This window comes from Seriola lalandi, unplaced genomic scaffold (assembly GCF_002814215.2).
Source record: "Seriola lalandi dorsalis isolate HSWRI2012SDOR001 ecotype SW California unplaced genomic scaffold, Sedor1 jcf7180002054927, whole genome shotgun sequence".
NCBI lineage: Eukaryota > Metazoa > Chordata > Actinopteri > Carangiformes > Carangidae > Seriola > Seriola lalandi.
In genome coordinates this window covers 391877-415156 of record NW_019525479.1, presented here as the reverse complement: position 1 = coordinate 415156, position 23280 = coordinate 391877, and the positions used below count along the sequence as shown (strand labels likewise).

General features: G+C 39.7%; 1 long non-coding RNA gene across 2 annotated transcripts; it reads right to left on the bottom strand.

Annotated features, from left to right (window-relative positions):
• Window positions 1–2267: 2267 nt before the first annotated feature.
• Window positions 2268–15948, bottom strand: LOC147817629 (uncharacterized). Of its 2 annotated transcripts, none has more exons than XR_015436195.1 (4): window positions 15633–15948; window positions 6438–6536; window positions 5020–5130; window positions 2268–3551 (listed from the first exon to the last, which is right to left on the bottom strand). It is a non-coding gene; the product is annotated as an uncharacterized LOC147817629 (long non-coding RNA). The 2 variants fall into 2 exon arrangements; XR_015436196.1 differs by lacking the exon at window positions 15633–15948 and adding an exon at window positions 11138–11293.
• Between the last annotated feature and the right edge of the window lie 7332 nt (window positions 15949–23280).

The window sequence follows — 23280 nt, the reverse complement described above, 5'->3', positions numbered from 1 at the left end:
TCTGGGTTTAGATTTAAATTTACCTGATAGTGCATTCTTTGCAGTGCTTGGAGGTGCTTTGTCAGGGATTATAGGTGCATGGTGGCTGGTATCAGCAACATACAAACAAAACAATGTGTTTGTGCTGTGTTTGGTGTTGTCCTAATACAGTTGGTTTCTTCAGGAGGTCAGAGATGAGCTCCTGACTTCCTCTGTCAAAAACAAATAGCCAACCAAAAACAATTTAATGCTTGTCAGGATTGTGTTGGATTTACAAATAATGCAGTTTGCAGTTTTGCAGGGAGCGACGAGGTCAGGGCCTAAACACAAAGTATCTTCGTAAATTCTGCATCCATAAATCTGGTCTATATGAGTTGGCTAACTGATACAAATATACAGTTTTTGACACACAACTTCTTTTGACTTTTGTCTTCTCCCACTAATCTGAAATCTCACACATCAAAGAGATGACTGCTTCACTTTTTTTAATTATAATTGACTATGCTGCTAACCGGCATTCACCTGACCATGCCTCACCTTGTGATTCATATCCATGTCCTTTTCAGATTAACCTTGTATTCCACATTTCATATATGTTACAGCTGCTCCGGCTGCATTGATGTTTAAAAAAACTTTTCTAAAACACAGTTTTAAGATTGGTTTGTAGAGATTTATACATGTCTTAATGTGTTAATCATTTAATCTGTGTGGTTTTTAAGCGTATAATAAGCGTATATGTGGTGTGAGCTGCTGCATTCAGTTATACCCTCACAAGTTCAAATAAAGCTGCGGTAATTATATTGAATTGAATCGAAACATCTGTCTGTACAATAAACTCTTATTAGTTTTTGACCAACTTTAGATCCCCATAGAGCTGGAATGATTAGTTGATTGGCAAAAAATGATTCAGCAAACAATTTTAAATTTTCATAATGGATGATGATGTACATTTTTCACTCTTTTGGTAATTTTTTGGACCAAGCTGATTAATTGATTTATTGAGAAAATATTCAGCAAATGAATTGTTAATAAATATAACCATCTGTTGCAGCCCAAGTCCTTCTAGGGGTGGTCATCACAGTGTCTCCTCCATCCACACAGTTGCAGGAGAACATTGCATAAAGCAAATGCCAACGTTTTTTCAGCCTTTTGAGGTTAAAAATTTTATCCCCACAAGTTCCTTTTTATCTTTTGACTTATTCAAGTTATCCTGCTGACTGTAGTGCAGCACAAATCCTGACGCAAGGATTTTCCCACTTGACTATAAAATGGGTTTAGTGTAAGCACCACTGTCCGCTATTCACCCCCTCAGTCTCTCTGTCTGTCTCTAAACAGAGGAAAGACAAACAATGGGCGACGCTGCTGCAAAGTGGCCTCTCTGCATGACAGAGTTAAAAGGGTGAAAAGAGGATTTGTTCTGTGGCTCATTTGAGCTGAGCGGCTGGTCGTCGCCCCACGCTGCAGTTTTTCCAGGTCACCGGGTTCTCGGAGGGTCAAATGAAAAGTGGGAGTGAAGGAGTCAATTTTCTCTTCAATGTCTGGATCTCAGTTGCCTGTTGTTTCCTTCTGCTTCTCAACAGCTGTTGTGCTTTTGGTTCCCTGGTTATAGAGCTGGGCGATATGGCTGACATGTACAGGGCCTGCATTCAATTTTTACTGTCAATTAGTGAAGTATTTTTCAATTTATTGATTTAAAACTGTCCAAATTTAGTTGATGCCAAGATGATGTCTTCAAATAGCTTGAAAAACCAAATGTGTTCAAATTACAATCATCCAAAATAGATAAAAGTTGCACATCCACAACTGTAGAATAATATTTAGTATTTTTGCTTGATAGATGACTTGAAAGAGTAATGATAGCACATGAGCTACCTTCTGTGTTTAGACTGAATTCTGTTTTTATATTTCCCTGCAGTTTGGGACTTTCACGTACCTGACCTGCCTAATGATTGGTCTAAACCTCATTTAACATTAGTTGCCTAACCTTCTGGCACATTTCACCGTGTGACTTGATGACTGTACTGGTGAACAGGTGTGGTAGAACGAAAGTGTGATAAACAAAAGGGTGTGATGTATTACAATTTTAGTTCAAACCCTTAAAAAAACTGCTCTTTCCTTCCTTCATGCTCAGACATGTTAAAAGCCGCATGGTAAAAGTTCAGAGATGCTTTGAGAAGTAGTGTCGTCAGAAGGATAATTAGAAGACGTCTGAGATCCTTGGCTTTAGCTCAGTGAAATGAACTGCAGCACGCTGGTCCTGCTGGCTGCTGGTATGAATCGCAGACCTGTTAGTCTTTGATGTTTTATTAATGGTTTCAACAATTTGAACATTGTCAGAAACAAGATGATTGATAATTCAACATTGACAGTGATGATTGGCAGTTATTGATGTAGTTGGAGTTCCCCCACTGAAACCAGTTTGCTATGTCTTCAAAACTGATGATGATAATGATGACTAAGGCTACATCCACACCGATACCTTTTCATTTTAAAACAAAAACAATCTCTATCTAGACAAGCGTTTAATCTCTATCCACACTAACAAACCTGAAGACTAATATCACATGACCATTGACGAACAATGGGCATGTGCGTGCCGGTGTAAACAGGAAGCAGATTGTCCACTCTGTGGTTGGTTAGTTGCCGCAAAAGCAAATACTAGCAAAGACTTCAAGATCAGCAACACTTGTAATTCATTATCAATGTTGCATTCACCAATGGTAGTCATGACAGACGAGACCCAATCAGGAAGCGAATATCAGTGTCCGTGTCATTGTTTCTGAAAGTTCTCAGTTTCCGGGTTGGTGTGGACGCCAGGCGTAAATGTTGCAAAAGTGATGCGTTTTAAAAGGAGAACATATTGGTGTGGATGTAGCCAGAGACGTGTACAACACAGACATGACATGACTTTGGTCTATAAAACATAAAAAAACAGTGAAAATCCCCATCACAGTATCCCTAGAGGCAAAAGTGAAATCATCAAATGTCTTGCTTTCAATGACCAACAGTCCAAAACCCTAGAATATTGAATTTACCATAATTTAAGATAAAAAACGGCATTAAATTCCCACATTTGAGAACTTGGAACCATCAGATATTTGGGGAAATTTATATTTGCTATACCTGCTGTACTCAATTAGCCCAATCACTTCTGACCAAAAGTTATTGGTGCAGATGATCATGTGATAAATATTCCCTGTCCACTTGAGGCCTCCAATTTCATATTGCAATCAATTTCTTTTCACAGCATCAATAGGCTGCAAGATTAAACATCAGGAACTTTCTCCACTGTGATATTTAAGTGTCTTTTTACTTGAAGTTTGTCCACTTTGTCCACGCATGTCCATTTGGCTGTCCTGTGCAGCCAAGAGGGCTGAGAAATTGGAAGTTAAGCAATCTTGATTTCTTAACTTCCTTTCAGTCTGTGAACCAATGAGGTGCGCTTGTTCCCTTCTACTTGACGCCCCGGTCAGCAGGGTTGGTTGGTTTGGAGGTGGAGAAGGGAAGAGAAGTAGAAAAGCCCAGGTCAATATTGACCCATAAACTTTTGGTTGCGATGACACCTGGTAATCCTGGGAAGAGACGGAAATGTAGTTATGTGTCATAAAACAATTCTAAAAAAAACACTTATAAATTGCTGTATATAATCAGTCTGAAAAAGTGTAATGTTTGATTCTAATGTTCTGTGTTACAGTAACTGAGGCTCATTTTAAAAACAGAGCAGCTGTTGCGCTACAGTTTTTCCAGGTTACTGGGTGCACCATTGAAAACCGAGAGGAAAGGGCTGGATTTCCTCTTCTCTATCTCAACTTTACTCACTCGTTCTCCCCTCCATCTCCAGCTGTTTTAGGAAAGTGCTAAACCCTCTTTTTCTTTTTTTGGACTGGAAACTTTCTATTTGTGGCCCCCTTCCTAAGATTTATATCTTCAGTAGTAAAGACTGGGCTAAGTGCTCCAGACAGACCGGGGAAGTCTGAAAGTATTGAGAGACGGAATAAGACATTGTTTTTGACCTTTCCCTGAGATAACCTGTTTGAAAACACCGCTTCAGTCTGATGTAGTATCTAGATGTATTAGATAGATCTAAATACTGCATCTTCAGTCACTTATGGCTGAGGCTTTTGGCCAGGAGAATATGTTGTCAGGTGGCATCCAACTTTCCTCTGACATTATGATCCTGAACCACAATGTCCTGTGGTTGGCGGGTCGGCAGTGATTGCCGGTCACTGCCTTTCTTTTCTTGGCTTCCAGCTCAACTCCTCCTGCCAGAGCCAACACAAGGCTCTTTCTGCTGCCTCCCCCAACCTGCAACCAGCTGGGTCTAATGCTAATGCTTTTTCCGTCTCTACTGCTCCAAGATGTGCAGTCTTGCACCCTGCCAGTGTATGTGCCAACGTGCCTCTCTCTCTTGGCATAACTTGCACAGTGGGTCCTTCCTCAATCCATGTCCAGACCTGTACAGGTCTGTTGGTGTTGGCAGAGTGTCATACACTGATCAGAGCAGGAAAGAGATGCTTCAGTCTCCAAAGTTTAGGCCATGTGATCTTCTGTTTTGGCAGGTCCCACTTTGTCCAGGCTCGTTGTTATGGCCCTTGACCACTGCCCTTCCTCCTCCAGGTGTCAGACCTCAGCTTGGATCATGTCTGTCCTCTGCCTTAGGTCTGCTTTCCCCCATTGCTGGAAGTAGGTGATGCATGCACAGTTTCTAGATGGTGTCCTTCAGCTTCAGCATACTGTCTGTGCCACTGATGTGTCAGCTGTCCACTTCCGTCTTGACACCTGCACTTCTCCAACATGACAATCTTCCTGCGCACAAAGCTAGCGCCATTTTGAAAAAAAAAAAAAAAAAATAGTCTTCCCACTTTCATGTGGAAGAACTTGACTGTCCTGCACAGAGCCCTGACCTCAGCCCTGACCAACATCAGTGTTGAACCTCACTAATGCTTGTGAATGACTGCGAGCAAATGCCTCCACCCAGGTTCTGAGTGTGTTATGGAAAGCTTCCCCAGAAAAGTGTATGTGGATGAAAGGATGGATTACCAGGAGGCATTGCCATGGTGATGCACAGGGTGACCTGTCTCTGTTTGTGTCTGACAGTGTCGTTCTGACAGCTGAACACAGACGATGAAGGCTCCGGACTGGAGGGTAAATCTGAGAGAAAGAGAGAGAGAGAGAGAGAGAGAGAGAGAGGGAAAGAGGGAGAGAAGGAGACAGAGAGAGAGAAAGAAAGATTATTCATTAATCTCTTCAATTTATTTTGTTGACAACATGGAACAATGTGTTTTCAAAAGTGCCTAAGTAACTAGTAAGATATTGATGGTGTTTTTGTCCCACGGCGAGTGTTCTGGGCACTGATCCAAACCTGCTGCCTTACTGTTTCAGAGACATGTTAGTCATACTGGTGAATGTTTTTGTCAAGCTTGTACTTGTAAAGTTGTTCAGGTTATATTTATCAGCATGTCTTGGCTCACGTACGTCTGTTGGAGGTAACATGTTCCTCTTTCTTTTTAAATGCCTCTGGGGAACAACGTGTGCATAGTGAGTCACGTACACATGGTAAGATTACATAAAACCAGACCTTAGTTCTGTGGTAGTACTGATTCAGTGTTTGTGTGGTAGAGGATACAGGTGTGTGTTGTGGCACGTGTCTGTATATTGGGGTAGTTTGCATGTATTAATTCATGAGTGAGTGCATTAGTTAATGAGTGGGAGCAATTTAGTTTATTTTCCCTTTTCACCTCTTTATTTAGTGTCAATGTGTTCAAAGGATCATTTCACCCAAACAACAAAAAAACCCACATTTTCCCACTTAACTGTAGTAGCATCTCTTTCCTGAAACAGTGTTCACAGAACACACTTTACTCAGAATCGCTGTTCAAATCTATTCACTGCAGGGATCACTTCAGGACATAGTGGTTCCCTTTTCTTGCTGATGTCTGAGTGTACTGTGAAAAACAACAACTTGTGTGTATTTTTTTCAAAATAATTATTATAATGTGGATATGTATAGATTTTTGCCAAATAACACTAAATGTTCTTTTGGGTAAGGTTTTGGTCATGATTTTCTTGATGTTATGTAAAAGTTAATAAAAACCACATCAGTTGTACATATCAAGAATAACATGAGGTACATCATGTTCCTTACAGTTACAATTATGCTTTCTAGTCAACCACATAACCAGATAAAACACCAGTTCAGCAAACCTAATGAAGACAAACAGGATGTTATTTTCCCTGGTGAAACAGAGTTCAACCAGCAAGGTGAAAGGTTAAAGGTTCAGAAGGCAGCGCTGAGTTTCCTAAAAATCACTTGTTTCCACAATTTATTGCTACCTTTAACCAAGCATGAGGGGAAACGGGTGCACACACACATACATGAAACTCACGACCTTTGTTCTGTTTGGCTAATGAGTTAAAGTCAAACTTTGAAGTGTGTGTGTTTGGTGGGGTGGGCATACTTCTGTAGAAGTGGTTGCGGGCGAGCAGACAGGCTGGAGAGTTGACACTGGTCATGTCGTCTTGTATCTGCAGAGTGGCTGACCTACAGGGTCAACATCCTAGAGAGAGAGAGAGAGAGAGAGAGGGAGATGTCATGACTCATGTTAATACTCAAAGCTGTCTGACATTTCACTCTTGATTCAATATGAGGTTCAGTAAGTGACTCAAGCAGGATTTGAGATTGACACCAGCTGTATTTTTCCCTTGCCTTGTTAACAAATATTGCATCTACAAATCTAAGTACAAAAAGAATCAGAAAAGACTGTCAAAAAGTCCATAAAGCTTTTCTTTTTTTTTTTTTTAACTAGCCCTATCTGTGTGCCTGTCATTCAGGGTGCACATGAGAGCGTGCAGCATGCATGGACCTCAAATCATGTGAGAAAACAAGTACTAGTATTTTGAAATTTGAGAAAACAAGTACTATTATTTTGTCAGGAAGCAGAGGCAGCATGAAATTTGACTGAGGCGGTTGCCTCCAAATTCTCTATGCAGGAAAAACTCTGTGAATGCCAAAGTCTGAGTATTGTTGATGACCATGTTTATCCCTTTATGGCCACAGTTTACTTCTTCTAAAAGCTACTTCCAGCAGGATAATGCTCCATGTCACAAAGCAAAAGTCATCTCAAACTGGTTTCATGAACATGACAGTGACTTCAATGAACTTCAGTGACCTCCCCAGTCTCCAGACCAGATCCAGTAAAACACCTTTGGGATGTGATAGAACAGGAAATTGGCAGCATGAATCGGCAGAGATCATGTGATGCAGTCATGTCAACATGTCTCAACGGAAGATCAAGAACAAAGGGATGAACTAACCAGTGTTAGTATAAAGTGCTCACGAGGGGAAGGTACATACTTTTTGAAATAACCTGCTGGAACACAAACTGTTTTTACAGTTACTTATCAGTTAGTATAAGCAGCTATGGCCACCAGTGCCAGACAATCAGAGAAAATAGTGCCACCTAAAGGAACTGCAGAGAGAGTCAAAAGAATAATATCACAGGGAGCAAGATCCATGCTTGTAGTGGAAAGAAAGACATGAAGATGGAAAAGTAAATAGTGAGCAGAGTTGAATATCCAAACTGCAAACAGAGGAAATGATTTATTCCAGTGAACGCAGGGACAGTTTGTTCAACCTGTCACCTGGAACACTGATGCTATTATTAGTGTGTGTGTGTGTGTGACTTCACTTTAATGTTTTTTTGTACTTAATCATTTCGCTCTCCACTGACCTCTGCACAGCAAAGCAACAATTAAGGGAAATACCTCAAATAGATCCTGACAGGTGGAAAAAAATTGTCTATTTGTTAATTCTGCAGGTTCACTTCCACATTACTAAATTTATTTTTGAATATCTTGGATTTTAAATATTTTTGACATTCTGGTCATATGTGATATGATAATGATACACCACAGGTTCCTGTTAGGCTTCAATCTTCTTGGGCTTTGACTGAAAACAAATAAAATTGTAATAAACTGATCCATTGAGAATGGCAATATAGATACTGTAAGTTGTCACACATGCACAGACCCCAATGTGCTGCAAACACACTACCTGTCTTAATAGCAGTCAGTTACCAAATGCTGTAAGTTAATGGCTCAGATATCCAACAGAATCTTGCCAAATTGCAAATAAACAACCTCAGATCACAAAAACATTAGCTTTACAGGAAAAAACATTTTGGGAAAATGTCCTGAAATTTACACAGCAAATTCTGGGACTACAGATTCCATTGACATGCATATCACATCTGCTGGAGGAAATTACAGGAAATGACAATTACCAATATCTTGAAAATATTCACAGCAGCAGCAAAAAAAAGCAATTACTTGACAATGGTTACAGCCCGATACACTTACAGTGGACAACTGGCTATAAACTATTAAAAAGATTCATGAGATGGAAAGACAAACTTTTCTGCTAAGATTGAGAAATGATTTATATATTGCAAGATGGTCAATACAATACGATAGGATTTGTGGCTGGTGGCTTGTGTCCGTACTGTTGCAGCTTAAAATCCCATTTGCCTTCCTTTTGCTCAGTTTTTTTTTCCTTCAGCATAAAAGACTGCTTATCCAAGCCACCATATCATAACATTTGTAATATGGATACTAACATGTTAATGTGCTGGCAATATTTGTCTTACTGTTGCAATCATTTTGCTGTTCTGTACACTGTACTTTGGGGGGGGGGGTGTATAATAATAATTTAGGTTTTAAAATGTGCCAGAAAAGGTTAATAAATGCTGAGAAGACATAAAAGCTACCAAAATGTATCATAACATATTCATCTATTCCACTCTGAAATTGTCCTGCCTTAGATAGAGTTTGACTTTTCATTACTCTAGGTGTATGTAGGTCAGAAATGAGGTCTATTTGTTGAGCTCAGATAATAAAGAGATGTAGGACTTGCAGGTATGTAGGTGCTGAGGTGTGTCAGTTTAAGGTATCGGTTGCCCCCGTTCACTCTGTGTGCAGTGCAGCCCTGTTTGCTTTAGATAAACTTGCTTTTTCTGGTAACGAGCTCTAAAAATATTTGTTTTTGTGTTGAACTATAAGACTGTGGACTGTCTGGTGACAGCTCTCGTGAAAGCATGTTTGTTTTTTTTGTTTTCTTTTTAACAGATAAGATGAGTTTGTTTAGGGATCATGGTTCTGTTGTCCTTGCTACACCAGGATTTGGGTTGGACTTTCTTGTTAGTGCCTCCGGCCTCATTTTGAGCAACCAACTGTATCATTAAAAAGCAAGAGCAAATAAAAATTTGAGCAAACTTAATAGGCCTATATCTGCACTGAACAAATGATTTGAAGCTTTTGTGTCACAAATCTACCTGCAACCAAAACACATCTCAAGACACTGATAATTAGCTGTAGACTATATGTAAGGAAATATGAGCTGTGGAAATAGGGATGTTTATTTCCAAGTTGGTTAGATACAAGAGGCACAGCTAGACTCTTGTTTATGTAAGTACATGTGCTCGTGCTGGGATGTTAAAAGCATCTGTGTGCTGGAAAGATAAGCTTGTCACAGCTCTGAGTCTGTGTGGTATTTCATATGTAGGTGACCTCTCTCCACACACTGAGGCTGATTGGATTCTCGCTCAGTATCGACGACTGTGCTGCATCACATCAGTGACATCATATCAGCCACTGAAGCACAAGTACCACTCACAATATTGGTACCAAAGTAGGAAGTGACCCAACGTGCTGTAGACATCCACATTAGAAGTAGAGTAACAGGACTGTTTCTAAGGATTATTTTCAGTCTTGATCAATCTATTGATTATTTTCTTGATGACTCATTTGGTCTATGAAATACTGAAAAGTAGCCATTACAATTTCCCATAGCCCAGGGTGCTTCCTGACCGAGAGCAAAAAAAACCTGCAGACATCATTTAATGTCACGAAACTGTCAACTGCCCTGTCAGGCATGTGCAGCCAGATTTGCTCCGTTTTGGGGTTTGTTGCCTTCAGTCTGATCTTCAGCAGTTACACACATGATCAGGTGGACTGAGGTCAGGTGACTGATGTAGCCAATCAGGAACGTTCCACTGTTTGGCTCCAAAACCAGCCCTGACTGTATGTTTAGTTCTCTTATTCTGCTTCATTAACATTGAGGTTACACCTACTCCAACTGTAAAATTGGGTAATTGCGAGAGTCCTACACAACCTTAGAGTTAGAGGTCAGTCCAATCTGCTGGAGCCAAAACAGCAAAATATGTCCTGTCCTGTAATAATTACAGACAGTGCTGTATATCTGATTGCAAAGGAATATGTACATTAGACATGAATATGCACATTAATGACAAAAACAATAATCAAAGATGTGTCAATTTACAGTTCATGCCTTTGTGTTTTGGATGCTGAAAAATGTCTTTTCATGTTGATAAAGACATAAAATAGCAAATCCAACTGAGTTGAATGGATAATTTATTGCCATGCATTTAGGACAAATTGGGATGGAAATGTTTGAGTATTCAAACGCGAGTCATAAGCTTTGTGATCTTCTTTTATCACTTTTCAATAGAAGACTAAAGCATGAAGAACATGAAGTATAATGATGTTTTCATGGTTCAGATGAATAAACTCCATGATTGGAGAAACAGAGATGTGGCCTGAACCATTTCTTTTCTGCTGCTGTGTTGTATAAGGGTAAAACACAGAGCTTACATAAGCCTGATCTCACAGTAAGATGTAGGGGAAAGGTCGCGGTCGCCCACTGTTGTTTCATCCTCCTATAGAGTCTGCTTCCCCTTTTCTTCCCTAAAACCTGTGGCACTCACTCTCTCTCTCTGTCTCTCTCATATACACACATGCAATATAGAATCATCAGTAGATCTGAATGAAAACATCAGCTCATCAAGAAAGATGAGGGGGGAAAGAGATGGATGTAAGGAGAAAGGGAACAAAAGAGAGACATATAGAGAGAAGGAAGGAAATGGGGAAAGACAGGGTCATTGATGGGAAGAAGGAAGAAAAGATAGAATGAAACAAATGAGGAAAGAAGGAACAGCAAAGAAAATAAAGGAAGGGTCAAGGAAAGAGACAAGGGAAAGGAAGGAAGGAAACAAGGAAGGAAGGATATATCAAAATACTGAGTCCATGCACCTCAGCCTAATGTACTGGTTTACTCATTTTCTACTCTCACACAAAGACCGACCTGGAACCCGCTCCTCAGCTTCTGTAAATCTGATTCCTGTTGAATGAAGCAGCTTTAAAACCCAAACTGGTGCTTTGCAGAAAAAATGTGCAGGATGGAAATGAACCCAACATCTGCAGGTCCCCCTCTGACTGGAATGACTTTGCAGTTTTTGGTTTCATCTGCAGCATAGGAGTGGCTTATGTTTTTTTTTTTTTACCGGAGGGTCAAGTAGCATCCAAGTTAAAAGGTCAGCAGCAGAGACTCTGCTCCTTATTTTAGCTCTGGTGTGGCCTACATTTTAGGTAGATGTAGATCAGGGGTCACAGTGATGTAACCGGAGGACTTCCCTCCACTAACATGACGGTGCAGAAAACAAAAAGGTCATCTTTTATGGTAATTGGTCATCGTCACCATCATCTTCTTTGTTGTTCCCTAAACACTTGTCCGTCAGACTTCCCGCTCTGCTCCTGTGAGTGATCACCTATCAATGAAATAACGAGGGTGGGACTGTGACATCAGTCTCCTTGGACTGTGGGGACGGTATGACAGGGTGTCAGCAGGTCTTTAAGTCTTTCAAATCAGTTTACAGAAGAATTACAAAATCAGTATTTTCACTAACCTTATAATAAGTGACGTTGGTCATGAATGTTTTTGTGTATACCTAATAAACCTATAAAGTAGAAGTGTGATTGTTTGGACAGTGGATTGTGTGCACAGGAAGCTGTTCAAGACTTTGTTGTGGAACTGTTGTAAATACCATCAGACCTCTAGACAACACTGTCACTGCTGTTGGTGAAAGTTGTTGTTTCTGGTCATAAAAAAGGTCTTGAAGTCTTAAATCTAAGTTTGTGAACCCAGAAGAAACCCTGGTTTGAGATTCTGTAGGTGAGAGCCTTGTTTTGTGTGTTGGTGGTTTTTTATTTTAAGATGAAACTGTTTATTCCATCCCTGGCCATGTTTCCCAGTTCAGTTATACATGAGTTATTTATTAATGTTGCTATTGCACTATTCTGAGAGTTTATGTCCATCCATCTTCTTCCGCTTATCTGAGGTTGGCCCGCGGTGGCAGCAGGTCAAGCAAAGCAGGCCAGACGTCCCTCTCCCCATCATGTTTCCAGCTCCTCCAAGGGGACTCTGAGGCGTTTCCAGGCCAGATGAGATATATAATCTCTCCAGCATGTTCTGGGTCTACCCCGAGGCCTCCTACCAGTTGGATTTGCCTCCAGTCCCTCTAATATGAGACGCCTCTGGAGGCATCCTAACCAGACGCCAAAACCACCACAACCAGCTCCTTTTGATGTGAAGGAGCAGCAGTTCTCTGAGCTGCCTCTGGATGTCAGAGCTCCTCGCCCTATCTCTAAGGCTGAGCCCAGCCACCTTACAGAGGAAACTAATTTCAGCCACCTGTACTGCAGTCTCATTCTTTTGGTCACTATCAAGAGCTCATTCCATAGGTGAGGATTGAAACAAATATCGACTGGTAAATCAGGAGCTTTGCCTTCTGGCTCAGCTCCCTCTTCACCACAATGGTTCGGTATAATGCACAATTTACTGTGGACACTGCACCGATCCTCCAAGAGCGGGATGGTTACTGTCAGAAGATGATGTCTATCAAAATGATTCTTTGAAACACTGCTGCCAAACTGGGCTCTACGGTTAAAACTGGGACCCTGACATCATATAGTGGATCTTAAAGTGATTGTGTTGGTCCAGCTTTGTTTGTGAATCTCTCCTGGATCTGAAAACTTTTCATTTCCTTAAAAGAATTGTACAGAACCATCTCTACTTGATGACTGCATGATGATTTACGGAGCTGGGTAATGGCTGCTAGCTGGTTTGGTGTATTTGTTTTATGTGGCTTGACGGCACAATTGCATTTGCACTTATGTCCAATGTGGTCACGATGTGTCCCTGACCACCTTCGAGGTTGGTTTGGCCCATTGAATCACAACACTGCATTGTGTGTGCATTTCCACCTGTACTGTCTTGTGGTCAAACACTAGGTGATTATAGTCAGAGTCACGATCAAGTAATTTCTTAACAATCAGTGTAAAACCTACTCAGTCACCTGACTTGTGATGTTCCCACACACAGAGAACGTCACATGTTTCATTCAGCCCCTGTAACACTTGTGGTTTTGGCTGTTTTAACAAAAGCTCCTTGTGCAGCTCAACTTCAGCCTCTAATCCACTTTCACATCTTGTAACTGGTGCAGAGAAACTTGCACCAGGTTCACACAGAGCAGTTCTGGTCCTCAGCATCACTTTAAACCTAATCTTATTTTTGATGAGATTTCTCTTCTGTTTGTTTGTATGGAAACTGAGAGAAGGGGCAGGTGATGGGCACTGTGAAGGTCACTGTGAACAACACCACAGTGATGCACTTGGATGTACTGGTTTTTGGTCAGCTATGTTACAAGATACAACATGTCAATAAGACAGAGCTTTTGAAGCTGTATTTTTACTTTTGATTGGGGCAAACTGTTTCCTTTTGCTACTTGTCCCAAACAAGACCACGATTTTCCACTAAAAACATGACAATGCAGGATCACTGAGTTTACACTATAGTTGGTGTGGGCAGTTTCGTCCCTGTTCACTCCCTGCTGATATAAGAGTAGACTTTGCCCTGCAGCCTATGAAACAACAAGTCTAATCAGCAAAACAACAAGTTAATCCTGAGTAAGGACATTAATGCCAAGGAGATTTGTCGCAGAGCGATAAGGTCTTGGAAGGCCAGGGGTTCACAAAAAGAAAAACAAAAAAAACAATGTTTGTCCGTCTCTCCATCCAGCCTGTGACACTGAGCCCAAGCCTATTGTTTCCTATATGTAAATATATGCACAGGGGAATAAGGTGTGTCAGGCTTTGATACAAACACAATACTTGTTAGTAGATATAGATATGTTAGATTGTTGGTTTTGGTCTTTTTGTGGGTTTGTGTGTCTTGTTTGCTTTAACAATAATATAGAATATCACCAGCGTCGTCCTTTTGAAACTAAAGCTGTAACTGAGGTGAAATTATGCAAAATATAGGAAAACAACTCTGTTGATTTTGCTTTCCAGTGAGTCTGGTAAAACTGGAGATTTGTTTACCAACTGTGTGACAGTCAGGTTACCTGGACTCTGTTCTAATGATAAGCAATCAAGACGGTGAGTAATAACTGATGAGAACATCAGCTACAACATATGCTCAGCAGCATGTTTGAGAAAGTCATAATCATAAAATCATAACTGATAAGAACTCTGGTAAAAACGGAAAATAAAACCAGGTTGTAAAAAACATGAAAATCTTAAATGAATGAGCAGTTACTGTTAAAATATTATAAGTAACACAGAGAGCAGTGGATGCAGAGCTCCGACTAACTGCTGTAACTGGAGCTGGTCGAGTACAGAGCCAAGAGTTTCCCACGGGTCACAAGCCAAAAAGCCAAAGGGCAAATGATGAGACTCAAATAAAACATCAAAATGTCAATATTAAATCATTTATGGTATGGCATCATTTGTTACATGAATTGAATCTCACTCTGCTTTAGAGCTGTGTGTTTTTTGCCAAGTAGAAATTTAGTACTTTAAACTAGAGTTACTGTCACATGGTTGTGCTGATTCTAGTAGAGCACAAAGTTGTAGACGAAGAACAGTGTTTTTGCAGATCATTATGTCACACTGAAGTTGACCTTGATGTTGAAAATGTCATCACTTCATCATTTTATCCTATTTTACATTTTTGTTAAATTGTGTCTTAGCGCGTGAATTTGTGAGTTATGGCCAAAAACGTGTTTTGTGAGGTCACAGTGACCTTAACCATTGACCACCGGCTCATCCTTGAGTCCAAGTGGACGCTTGTGCCAAATTTGAAGAAACCCCCTTTAGACGTTCCTGAGATATCGCCTTCACAAGAATGTGATGGCTGGACTGACAACCTGAAAACATGATGCCTCCGGCCGCGCCTGTCGCCGACGCTGCGGATTTAAAAAGTGATCGGTGTCAATGAGTCAGTCAGTTTATCGCCAAGAGTCTAATGTTGGGAACAAGAAATATGACACGCAAGTAAAAGCTGTGTGCAAATGAGGGGCGACTGTGTGCCTCAAAACATTATGGATTTACTCAAAGTTTATGAATCATAAAAATAGATTTATTTTTAATAGATTGTAATAAATCTGACCCGGCCAATGGCTACAGCTGGCTATTAGATCATTCATAATTTTATATTTTTGTTGAGGCGATTGTCAGAATAAGATCGTGCATTTTTCCAGGAAAGAAAACAAAAGAAAATGTCACTTTGTCTCATTTAAACTGAAACTTCACTTCCTATATTTTAACAAAAATAGCTTCCTTGACACCTTTTATTTTTCCTGTCTGTCTGCACTTTGTGATCAGACTGTGCCATAAGGAAGCAGTGGAGCATTATGTTCCTTTTCAGCAGCTCTGTTGAAGTGTTTACAGGCAGCAGGATGTTCATGTGGATCAAAATAACGAATGTTGGTGTTAAAACTGAGCATGTAAACAAGTCTTACCTTTACTTGACATTTGGTTGGAGGCTTTTCAGATCCAGTGCTGTGAGAAATTTCACATCAGTGAAACTGTAGAAGAAGATCAGATAGATCCAGAGGCGTATTGTAAACAGAAGGCTGAAGCTGAGAGGAGCAGCGGTGAAAATCAGAAAGGTGATGGATGGATGTACGGAGGGATGATGGAGCGTCAGTGGGCCAATCAGTTGCTTGTTGTCTCAGTTTTCTTCTCAGCAATCAAGTGTCTCCTCCCCTCTGCAGACACACAACACACACACTCACACATGCTCACACACTTCCATCACACTGAAGCTTTATTAACAGGGGAGGCAGACCTCTCTTCTCTCTCACCCCTCCCTCACCCTTCCTCATGGATCTCTAACTTTCTGTTCCAGGTCTCATGTCTGTCATTTGATCTCAAGGGAAGTCGCAAAGTCAGTCTTCATCTACACATTATAAACAAAATTCTACTTAAAAAAAAAAAAAAAAAAAAAGGGTTTCCTTTCAATTTTCTTAAGAAACGATAACTTCCATTATTGATTAGTCTGTCTACTATTTGTTTGCTTAATTGCTTAGTCTATGAATATCATCGAATTTCTGTCAAAATGTAAAGATATTCAGTTTGTTATCACATACGACAAAGAAAAGCCGCACGAGTATAACCTGGAAACGTTTGACATGTTTGATTGAAAAATGACTAAAACAATTAATTGATTATTAGAATAGTTGCCGATTTTTTTTTTAATTTTTTTTTTTTTTTTTTCAGCCTGTTGCTGCAAGTGCTGTGCCTATGGAGTCAAATCTCAAACTAGTCAATTTTCAAGGGACCTATAGGAAAACTATGGATTATTACAACTTTTCTGCTTCTATTTGTTAACATAACAACTCACCACGGTAATTGCTGAGCTGATTGAAATGTGGTACAGGACTGAAAATAGATATGTTGGGGCAATAAAACCAGCAGGCAGCCAATCATACATATTGTAAACAAGCCAACAGTATCCAGATCATCTACCACTTTATTTAGCGATAAAACAGAAACGGGGGGAGCTGTTTTGTTTACAACCTGCATGATCATGTGACTGTGACATGTGACAGCTTTTCTTACCCTGTCTGACCCGTCTGTAGAGGAGGCTTCCTGGATCTCAGCTGTTTCTGTTTAGCGAGTACAATGTCATCACAATCAATAAAAGCAGAGTGTCTTCTAACAGCTTTTACTTAAGTAGCTCTCTCGAAGTTTCAACTCATAAGATGGTGTTGAATTCTGGACGTTTATTTATTTGATTCTAGTTTAATTGCTGAACAACTAATGATCCCTCCCTGTTTTGACCTTCTCGGGGAAGAAATATCACATCACATCAGGGCTGAACAATATCAGCAAAAAATCATACTGCCATTATTTTGGCATATATCGTGATATGAGGTGGTTTGTTTGCTCTGTATTTGTGTTGAGTCAGTATTTCTGAACAACTCATGACTCCTCCTCGTCTTCCACGCTCGTCACTCACTTTTCTGATCTTCTAGGGAGGAAATATTGCAACATATGCAGACAGGATGTTGAGGGCATGAAGGGAGAAAATGTTCCAGTGAAGTGTTGATTCAGCTTTATGGAGGTTTTGTTGCATTTGTGTTGTATCTTTATGCTGTAAAGCGTTCTGCTAGTTTGTCGCTGTGGTATTTTTCTTGGTATTTTAGAGGAAGTGGCCTTGGGTGATTCAGCAGTGTAGATGCACGGTATACAACATGTAATTTGTCTAAGCGTGTATCTCTGTGAAAGATACAGTGGGACAATAAAACATGACTGGCTGGAAAACAGGAAGAGCAAGTTCCTGTGAAAATATTTGTTCTTGTGTCATTTGTTTTGCCTTTTCACTCAAAGGGAGTTGAATAATTTTCTGTCTTGGAAAGTCTCTTTTTCTGTATTTATCTTCGGGGGTAAAAGGGTCTATTGTGGCATTTCATTGTCACTGTCATTGTCTTCAATTCCTGCAGATTTGATAAATATCCAAGTGGGAAATAAGCTGTTAAAGGGCGAGTTCATTACCAGATTTTTGAACTTGTTTGTCCCGGTCTCCAATAACAACAACGTCTCCTTCCAGAAACAGTAGATCTGGATCATCCAGGAGTGTTAGCGACCTTTTTATTTGACACACAACTTCTGCATCTTAAACTTGTACTGGATATAATATTATATAAGATATAATATTTTCACTTGAAACCCCCAAAATATGATTCCATTACAGTTAAAGTTTGTTTGTGCTGAACACAACAGACACACAATACAAGTGTAAACTGCTGCTTCATGCAAAACTCACTTTGCACCACACATTTTAACTAAAGTGGTCCAACCCTGGTGTGTGTGTATTTTTTCCCCTCTGAGACTTCACCTGGTGTGAAGTTTAGTGTGTGTAAAGGTCACTCTGCATGAAGGGGAGGTGAACCTGGAGAGGGAGGAGGAGGAGGAGGAAGAGACAGTCTGTAGGAAGAAAATAATGAGTCACCTCAGGCTGTTTTTAAACATGAACCAATGCTCAGTGTCATTTCACCGCTCAGTGTTTTGCTTGTGAGTCTAACTGTACTGTTGTCGCCACATGCAGGAATCAATATTTTAGGAATCGACTTGAAAATATCAACCACACATTCAAGGTGTCATCATGAATGTAATCTACGGTTTTGTCAAATCAGCCAATATCAGCACTTGGAGAATGAGTGTGACTCAGTAGGAAATGAAGTGAGATCTGACGAAACGAACCAGTTGCTGTTGGACGCACTTGATTATGAATTTGTTGTTAATCCGGTTAGTTAACAAACAGCATCTGTTTACATGTTGCTCTCTGTGTGAGTTGTCATGACAATGGTAATTTTTTTTTACCATTGTGTACAATATATGACAAAGGTCCCTCAGCCGGTAGTTGAATTGTGGATATTGTAGTTACGTGATTTGCACCTGAACCTATTGACTATTGTGGAGTCCCACTGGTTTGTTCGTAGGTGGCACATAATACAAGAGATTTAAGAGAATTTGAAAGATTTACCAATTTTCTTAGAGGTAATTTTCTATTAAGTTTCATCTTCGTCATCGTCATCAGGGTTTTTAGATTATATGACTTGATTTGTATATTTCAGAAGGGTCTTTGTGCAGGTCTATGTCTAGTATCGTTGTCTGTTGTTTCTGACAGTGTCATATCACCTACTGCTGGATGCAATATTCTCTAATCTAACATCTCCAAGACTGTCATGTCCCTTAGAAAGCATAGTTAGTTTGTAGTAAAGAATTGAGACACAGGATTACATTCAGCTTACCAGTTTTCCCGTAGTGTATATTCAGCCTAAAAAGTGTGTGTGTGTGTGTGTATGTATGTATGTATGTATGTATGTGTGTGTGTGTGTGTGTGTGTGTGTGTGTGTGTGTGTGTGTGTGTGTTTGTGCTGTTTGCTGCAGCTGCCTCAGGGTGAGGACAGGAACTTGAACTACACCGGATTTACTGGACGATATAAAAAAACACAGAATTTGGCTCTTCTTTCTGTTCAGAGGCCGAACAGTCCCAGAGCACACTCTCACAGGGTGTGTGTGTGTGTGTGTGTGTGTGTGGGGCGAGCGTGTGTGTCTGGGAACTGCTCCTGGCAACTTTGCAGAAATCCGACTCCATTAACCTAAAAACAGAACAGGAGAGACTGAGATGATAATCGTTGATTTTTAGACATCACTGGATTTGTGTGTTACATTGAACTGTTGTATGTGAAGAAAGGAAATGGGTTGTCGTGTTTCATTGTGTTTCATTGTGTTGTATCTCTTTTGTGCCTCAAGAAAAGTCAAGAATGGTATAAAGTGAGGTTAAAGTGGCTGTAATCACTAACAGCACTGTGTTAAATTACACTGTGAAAGAGATCACTTCATGATCTCCGCTCAGCTTTACAGAGCTTTATATTGAGTGTCAGCTCATTGTTTAACCGTCTTTACCATCAACACTCTCACAGCAGCAGCTGTTTGATGATAAACTGATTATAATATTTTTAAATGATGGCACACGACATGATATATGTCCAAACAAGGAAGAAAACACACACACATTGTAATGTTAAAATGAGCGACTGTGAGGAGAGACATGTTCACACAAGACAAGGAAATTGTACAATGGAATTGAGGTCACAAAATCTATAAATGGTTTTGATTTCTAAAGCTTTTCAGTAATTACTGTTTATAAGTCTAATTTTTCAAATTTTTCTTTCTTTATTATTATTTGGGATGTATAAGTAAATACAACTAAGTGTCAGAGATATTTTCTCTCTCTTTTTAAATGAATGTTGTAATGTAATGCTGTGATATTATTTTTGGGCATATTGCCGAGCCCTGCTGTCCAGTTATTTTATTCACTAACAATTTCTTAGTTAATTTTCCTTAATTTTTTATTCTCCATATCTTGGTATGAAATTCCTTCATACTGTGATAGAGGATTTTCTTTTCCATAACAAATTTACAGTATTACACATGTGTTAAAAACATTTTGAATCTGACTTTGTAAAACCCTGACCACCGGTTTTGAGTGTCTGTGGGTCAGGGGGCGGGGCTAAAGGGTCCACATTGAGGACATCCCATGTGTCAGATTTTTTCCTGGTGAGGTCACAGGAGCCACTGCAGAGTAAACTCAGGCTTTATTTCTGACTGTCCTCCATTGATCTGGAAGAACTGGGTTAACTGGGCGACATGACTCTGCAGGACAGGAGGACAGGGAGTCACATATAGCATACCAACACACACATGGACACACACACACACACATATACGGTTTCATACACTAGCGTGCCCTGGCTTTGACCCAAGAGACTTCAGTGACTGAGACAGGTGTGTGTGTGTGTGTGTGTGTGTGTGTGTGTGTGTGTGTGTCACCCACATGTGTGTATGCACGCTGTTTTGTTCATGCGTGTACTTCCTGAAAATGCTGTATCATCAATGGAATGACACAGAGCGCTCATTGTGAAGGACAAATGGTGTGTGTGTGTGTGTGTGTGTGTGTGTGTGTGTGTGTGTGTGTGTGTGTGTGAGTGTGTGTGAGAGAGAGAGATTTAGTAAAGGGCAGGAGACTGTGAATGCAATGTGTATTCACTGCTGTGAAAAGTAAGCTGCAGTTTCATTCACAAAGCTTTTCCTAATTTTAATGCTGAAATGATCCACAAATTAAAAACTTATATTTATTGAGAGAAACCTTTAGAATCAATAGAGCTGTTTATTAAGCAGTGATCAGTTTCCAGCTTCTGACATGTTTGGATTTGTTGCTTTCCTCTGGTTTAAACTGTTGTAAACTGAATCTCTTTGGGTTTGTAAACTTTGGTTGGACAAAACAACCAATTTTAAACCCTGTCACCATTTTCCTCTATTTTTTAAAAGATAATCAAAAAGAATAAATCAACAGGTAAATTGATCATCATAATAATATTTTGATACAACCCTACTCAAATTGTTCTCATAAAGATAAACTACAGATTCTACCAAAATCAAACAACTACTGCATGTGGGACAGTGACTGAAAGTCAAACCATCTGAATTTGAACATATGGGTCAAATGATAGGAGCTACTGACCCAGTTAAACCCAGCAGCACATATGCAACAGACACACACACACACACACACACACACACACACACACACACATGCCTGCATATCGACACCCTCTTAAAATAATGGCCTAAGTCATTTTTTCAGGTTTTTCAGGAAACACAAAAAACTCAACAAAAGAGTCACACTTTTGACATAGGCCATTATACAACCGGGGGTAGAATTGCATGTTCCCCTCAACTGAGGATTCAGGCGATTTTACCAGAGGTGGCCAGCATCATGAGGGGGTGATTTAGGCAAAAAAAACATTTTTGTCAAAACATGACTTAGGCCATTATTTTAGGAAGGTGATGATATTGAAGGAGTTAAGGAACAAACATTAATAGTAATTATTATTATCATTATTGATTGATTAATTAATAATGAATAATTAATTAAATGATTGATAGACTTGCAACATAATTTCACATGAAAATGGCATAAAAACAGACTCAGAATACAAAAACAGTCCTATACAAACAACTGTACATATTTACAGCAAGTCACCTCCTGTTTCCACCAGGTTGAATGTGATTGGAAGTTTACATTCAGCACTGTCACACTTGTTTACTGTCTGGGTGACGCGGTTCTTTGATAATCTAAACTTGATGTTTAAATGGGACAGTATAGTACAAGCTGTTTAACAAGTGCCTGCAGTAAATTGGTTACAAATCTGACACAAAGGTCTTAATAGACGTTTCATCAGCATCATAGATGGACAGCATTTATAAAATGTGGCCTGGAATTGAAATCAGTTTATGCTGTGTTGAAATATTTCCATGGGTAATGTCACTATTTTATTGAAGTCTTTCAGCCCTAGTAACTTAAAAAAAAAAAGATCAGTACTCTGATGCTGATTGGATGAGCATACTTGGTTTTAAATTTTACCCTCAATCTCTCCCTTCAACTGTTGTCCTCCATGCTTACCAAAATGTTCCTCTTTGTCACAGTCGACACGTCAGTGGCTCTTAACCTGGAAGTGGGGACCCCCCAAACCCTATTTCTTGAGGTCTTTCCAGACAGTGAGAAAAATCAGTCTTTCTTTGAATTATGACGGATTCTATGAGGGATCACGCTGATCTGTGGTACTGATGCGAGTTACAGAGGGACAGCTCAATCAGAATGTTTTTGATTCTGGTTGATTATTTCCAGGCCCTAACAGTCAGAAGACTGTCTTGGTTTTGAGAGATAAAAGTGAACTGTGATGAATCAGTGCAGTAAAACTGACCTTTAATACCTTTAGTGAGGGAAAAAAGCTCCTGGCATACTGTGACTGTGCTGCCCCTTAGAGGACAAAGACAAATATTGCAGACCCTGACACATACGAGATTGTTTTGTCAAGTGACGTTTCCAAACTAGATGCAAAATAAGCAAACCTCAATATTCACATTAACCCTCGACCTTTTAGTTGATACCGATGGTTGCTACACCCTGCATGACTTTTCGCTGCTCGCTGTGTGAACCATGCCTGCTTTGTGGAAATGATCCATGTGCGTTTGCTTGGATTAAACCCTGACAATATGTTGTAAAAACCTTCGTCTTACTTTCACATTTAAAAGTCTGTAATTTCCCTCTTGTTGATGTTCGAGCGCTTGAGTTTGTAAGGTTTTGTAAAGAAATCTTAACAAAGAGACCACACAAATTATTCTGTAGGAAATTATAACAACTCTCAGAACATTTTAATATTTCATCAAAAATTTAAAATACTCTCTGGTTCCAGCCTGTCAAATGTGACGATTTGCTGCTTTTCTCTGTTTTCATATTGTTTTATAGATAATGTTTACACTGCGTATATGGGTTTTGTTCTGTTGTTCGAGCAAAACAAAACATTTAAAGACATTGGGCTTTTGATGGGCATTGTTAAAAATTTTCTGACATTGCATATATCAAACAGTAACAGGTTCAGTTAGAAAATTTTCATTTTTGCATGTAACTTTTTTTTCCTGTTATCGATAAATCTGCAGATTGTTGTCTCGAATAACTGATTATTTGGTCAGAAAATGGAGAAAAATGTCCATCACAAAGCCAAAGCTGACATGTTTAATTTACATTTTTTCTTT